The sequence below is a fragment of the Chenopodium quinoa genome, unplaced genomic scaffold (assembly GCF_001683475.1).
Source record: "Chenopodium quinoa cultivar QQ74 unplaced genomic scaffold, ASM168347v1, whole genome shotgun sequence".
NCBI classification, from domain to species: Eukaryota; Viridiplantae; Streptophyta; class Magnoliopsida; order Caryophyllales; family Amaranthaceae; genus Chenopodium; species Chenopodium quinoa.
Genome location: NW_018742412.1, coordinates 1736399 through 1742129, shown reverse-complemented (window position 1 = coordinate 1742129; position 5731 = coordinate 1736399). Strand labels below are relative to the sequence as shown.

Below are 5731 nucleotides of genomic sequence, written 5' to 3'. Positions count from 1 at the left end.
TACCGGGTTCAAACTCATTCTTTTAATGCCATTTTTTTCATTCTCCTTAATATGAATTTTATAATCGTCCACAAAAAATAGTAACAAAAGATGAAAAATATAGTAACCGAAATTATATATCTTTTAATAAAATTACATTTTTTTGGAAACATTTTATGATTCAAGAAAGAAGTCGAAAATATGTAGTGATTTGACTATGTGTAACCCATAGTGATTTGATTCAAACTATATGTGTGTGTGCGCTTTATTATTATTATTATTATTATTATTATTATTATTATTATTATTATTATTATTATTATTATTTGAATCAAACGCTCAAATGTATGGATTATTAAACCTTATAATACTTGATTATAACTTAGTAAAGTAATTTTGATTGTTAGTACTGATAGCGACCTTGATTCTATGTTATTGCTTGAAATAATTTATGGCGAGAGAAATATTGAAGCATTTGTGTTCTAAATGTATACATTGAAAGTCCATCGCTTGTACAATGTAATGTAATCATACAATGAATGACAATTATTATAAAAGTACTTGAAATTATGTTTAAGTAAACTCAATCAAGTAATCAGCAAAATAGAGTGTCACAAGAACTTTGTAATTATTTTGCTTTTTTTGGTATGTTTAAAATTTTTTCTAAATAAAGAAATTTCAAAATATACACATAAATCGGTAACAGAATTTACAAAAACAATCTTTTGAAATAATCCATCCTATATTACAACCAAATACATATTCATGAAATTGTGCTTTTCTAGTAACAAGATACATATACGGAGTTAAGGAATATCTAACACTGATGTTAAATACTCTATCTTGTTCTAGAGTATTAAGGGGTTGCCCTTAGGGATGTCAATGGGGCGGGGCGGATGTTGGCCTTCTCATCCCCATCCCCACCTAATATTTTCATCCCCATCCCCATCCCCATCCCCGCGGCGGGTCCAACTTTCATCCCCATCCCCGCCCCACCGGGTACAACTCCAAAACCATCCCCGCCCCCACCCTCACTTGGATATCCATCCCCACCTAATCCCCACCAAAGACCCACCTAATCCCCACCCAAGATCCACCTAACTAGGTGAAAATTGCTAATGGCCACTGATTGAAAACCCCCCATTGCCACCGGTTTTGAACCGGTGCTCATTTGGGGGGTGGCAATAAAGCATCTCATGGCCACCGGTTCAAAACCGGTGGCAATAGTCTTCATGGCCACCGGTTAACCGGTGGTAATAATAATTATGGCCACCGGTTAACCGGTGGCAATAAAAATGACGCGGTTTTTTTTTTTGGAGGGGAAGGCTGACTATTGCCACCAGTTTGAACCGGTAAACCGGTGGCAATAATAAGGATCTAATTTATTTATTTTTTTTGCCTGCAATTATTCCTACAACTGATCCTGCTATAATATTCTGCCATATTAGTGCCATAAATTCTGCCATAATATAATTATTATTAATATTCATAACAAGAATTAAAAATATATATTTAGACTTTTATAATTAAAAACCAAATGCAATACAACAAATTAAATAAAGTGTGATATACAAATAAATACAAACAATACTAATAACTAGTCAATATTGTAGTCTAAAAGTTAATAAATAACAAAGTATAAATTCAAAATGATGCCACATTTACAAATTGAAGGTGATGAAAGATGCCAACATGTCTCGAACTTCATTAAGCTCCTTGCTTGTTAACGGATCTCCCTTTTACACCTTGCAAAACTTGGAATATATATAAATTATGTTAGAATAAATTAAATTAATATGTAAAAAATTAAACACTTGGGAAAATTAAAAATTGTCGCATTTTCATCCAAAATAGCAAAAATAAGGCCTATTTGACTTCTACTTGCCCATTTTCTACATTTTTAAACAAATGACCAAGTTCTTTCTCATAACATGTCAATTATACTTAGTTATAGGTGGCTAAGCCTTGAAATCACAGGAAAAGGGCATTTTACTAAGTTTAAGGTCGCATTTTCATCCAAAATAGCCTAAAAAGGCCTATTTGACTTCTACTTGCCCATTTTCTACATTTTTAAACAAATGACCAATTTCTTTCTCATAACATGTCAATTATACTTAGTTATAGGTGACTAAGCCCTGAAATCACAAAAAAAGAGCATTTTACTAAGTTTAAGGTCGCATTTTCATCCAAAATAGCCTTAAAAGGCCTATTTGACTTCTACTTGCCCATTTTCTACATTTTTAAACAAATGACCAAATTCTTTCTCATAACATGTCAATTATACTTAGTTATAGGTGGATAAACCTTGAAATCACAGAAAAAGGGCATTTTACTAAGTTTAAGGTCGCATTTTCATCCAAAATAGCCTAAAAAGGCCTATTTGACTTCTACTTGCCCATTTTCTACATTTTTAAACAAATGACCAAGTTCTTTCTTATAACATGTCAATTATACTTATTTATAGGTTTCTAAGCCTTAAAATCACAGAAAAAGGACATTTTACTAAGTTTAAGGTCGCATTTTCATCCAAAGTAGCCAAAATAAGGCCTATTTAACTTCTACTTGCCCATTTTCTACATTTTTAAACAAATGACCAAGTTCTTTCTCATAACATGTCAATTATACTTAGTTATAGGTTTCTAAGCCTTGAAATCACAGAAAAAGGGCATTTTACTAAGTTTAAGGTCGCATTTTCATCCAAAATAGCCAAAATAAGGCCTATTTGACTTCTACTTGCCCATTTTCTACATTTTTAAACAAATAACCAAGTTATTTCTCATAACATGTCAATTATACATAGTTATAGGTGGCTAAGCCTTGAAATCACAGAAAAAGGGCATTTTACTAAGTTTAAGGTCGCATTTTCATCCAAAATAGCCTAAAAAGGCCTATTTGACTTCTACTTGCCCATTTTCTACATTTTTAAACAAATGACCAAATTCTTTCTCATAAAATGTCAATTATACTTATTTATAGGTGGCTAAGCCTTTAAATCACAAAAAAGGGCATTTTACTAAGTTTAAGGTCGCATTTTCATCCAAAATAGCAAAAATAAGGCCTATTTGACTTCTACTTGCCCATTTTCTACATTTTTAAACAAATGACCAATTTCTTTCTCATAACATGTCAATTATACTTATTTATAGGTGTCAAAGCCTTGAAATCACAGAAAAAGGGCATTTTACTAAGTTTAAGGTCGCATTTTCATCCAAAATAGCCTAAAAAGGCCTATTTGACTTCTACTTGCCCATTTTCTACATTTTTAAACAAATGACCAAATTCTTTCTCATAACATGTCAATTATACTTAGTTATAGGTGGATAAGCCTTGAAATCACAGAAAAAGGGTATTTTACTAAGTTTAAGGTCGCATTTTCATCCAAAATAGCCTAAAGAGGCCTATTTAACTTCTACTTGCCCATTTTCTACATTTTTAAACAAATGACCAAGTTCTTTCTCATAACATGTCAATTATACTTAGTTATAGGTTTCTAAGCCTTGAAATCACAGAAAAAGGGCATTTAACTAAGTTTAAGGTCGCATTTTCATCCAAAATAGCCAAAATAAGGCCTATTTGACTTCTACTTGCCCATTTTCTACATTTTTAAACAAATGACCAATTTCTTTCTCATAACATGTCAATTATACATAGTTATAGGTGTCTAAGCCTTGAAATCATAGAAAAAGGGCATTTTACTAAGTTTAAGGTCGCATTTTCATCCAAAATAGCCTAAAAAGGCCTATTTGACTTCTACTTGCCCATTTTCTACATTTTTAAACAAATGACCAAATTCTTTCTCATAAAATGTCAATTATACTTAGTTATAGGTGGCTAAGCCTTTAAATCACAGAAAAAGGGCATTTTACTAAGTTTAAGGTCGCATTTTCATCCAAAATAGCCGAAAAAGGCCTATTTGACTTCTACTTGCCCATTTTCTACATTTTTAAACAAATGACCAAGTTCTTTCTCATAAAATGTCAATTATACTTAGTTATAGGTGGCTAAGCCTTTAAATCACAGAAAAAGGGCATTTTACTAAGTTTAAGGTCGCATTTTCATCCAAAATAGCCTAAAAAGGCCTATTTGACTTCTACTTGCCCATTTTCTACATTTTTACACAAATGACCAAGTTCTTTCTCATAACATGTCAATTATACTTAGTTATAGGTTTCTAAGCCTTGAAATCACAGAAAAAGGGCATTTTACTAAGTTTAAGGTCGCATTTTCATCCAAAATAGCCTTAAACGGCCTATTTGACTTCTACTTGCCCATTTTCTACATTTTTAAACAAATGACCAAATTCTTTCTCATAACATGTCAATTATACTTAGTTATAGGTGTCTAAGCCTTGAAATCACAGAAAAAGGGCATTTTACTAAGTTTAAGGTCGCATTTTCATCCAAAATAGCCTAAAAAGGCCTATTTGACTTCTACTTGCGCATTTTCTACATTTTTAAACAAATGACCAAGTTCTTTCTCATAACATTTCAATTACACTTAGTTATAGGTTGCTAAGCCTTGAAATAACAGAAAAAGGGCATTTTACTAAGTTTAAGGTCGTACCTCATCAAGATGTATGGTGTCGGAACAATGAGTCGCTATGTCAAGCATGAATCTCATCACGTATAATCCACAATCAACTCCATTATCTTGTTGTGGGCACTAGCATAGGAACAAATCAAATGAATCAAACGTCACATAAAATCCACAATTGTTTTAGTAATGTTTATTAAGATAATCACAATATGATGTGGCATTACCATAGGTGATTTCCATGTAGGACCCCGTGGAGCACGACCATGTATCTTCTTCATAATACTATAGGAAAGTAAATTCAAATTTGATTAGTTTGACTATTAAATGAGTTTGGTTAAGATAATCAACACTAGGTAGCTATATTTACTTTTGTAGTACAGACATCACGAGGTACTTCTTTGTTGATCGAGCTGAATCAAGGTGAAAGATTGTGTTATTAGCAGGACAAATCACCATGAGGAACCAATGAAACCTACATAAATTCACAATACACAAACAAATCAATAATTAGGGTACAACAAATAATTCAAATGTAGAACTTATTGAATTACACATGGTTAAACGTACTCCTCATAACATGGGGCGAATATGAACTTGTCTCCCGCACGCATTGATTCCCGAATATTATGATTAACATAATACATCACCTCGGGGGAGTTGTGTAAGATTCTAGTCTCGGATGTCTGTTCGGGGCATAACCACCCAACTTTACTAGGGGAATCAGTGTCACTTAAGTGATCTCGTAGTGCTCTACGTGCATGTGCAATGAAAAATTAATTGACATATATATGAAGGATAAACAACACTAATATGAATAACATAATTAATTTAAGTGGCATGTGCCCGTACCTCATGAATATTTGAACGAGAGAAATGTTAAGCATTGAACCTCTTAAAAATTCCTTCACATCTTGTTTGTTTAACCATGCACTTGCATCCTCATCATATTGGAACATTGCCTTAGGAAGTGCAATTTCAATGGGATCGTCACTAGGCAAATGACTAAAACGATTGTGTAGAAAAGTTAAATCCTTAGTGAGCGATTGAAGGACATTGTCTCCAACAAGTGGAGTAGGTTGCATGGTTGAACCTTTCGAAGAATTCTTTTTCGACACTTGTTCACTCTTCGACCCTTGTTCACTCATCTTCTTTGTAGGTTGATCAACGCTTTTAGGCTTCACCACCTTCCTTCTCTTTGATGGTTGACTTTTTTTCG

The 5731-nt window shown here is 32.8% G+C and overlaps 1 long non-coding RNA gene across 1 annotated transcript; it reads right to left on the bottom strand.

Moving 5' to 3' along the window:
• Positions 1-4566: 4566 nt before the first annotated feature.
• Positions 4567-5009, bottom strand: LOC110706127. The gene is made up of 3 exons (XR_002508237.1): positions 4883-5009; positions 4740-4797; positions 4567-4641 (listed from the first exon to the last, which is right to left on the bottom strand). It is a non-coding gene; the product is annotated as an uncharacterized LOC110706127 (long non-coding RNA).
• Between the last annotated feature and the right edge of the window lie 722 nt (positions 5010-5731).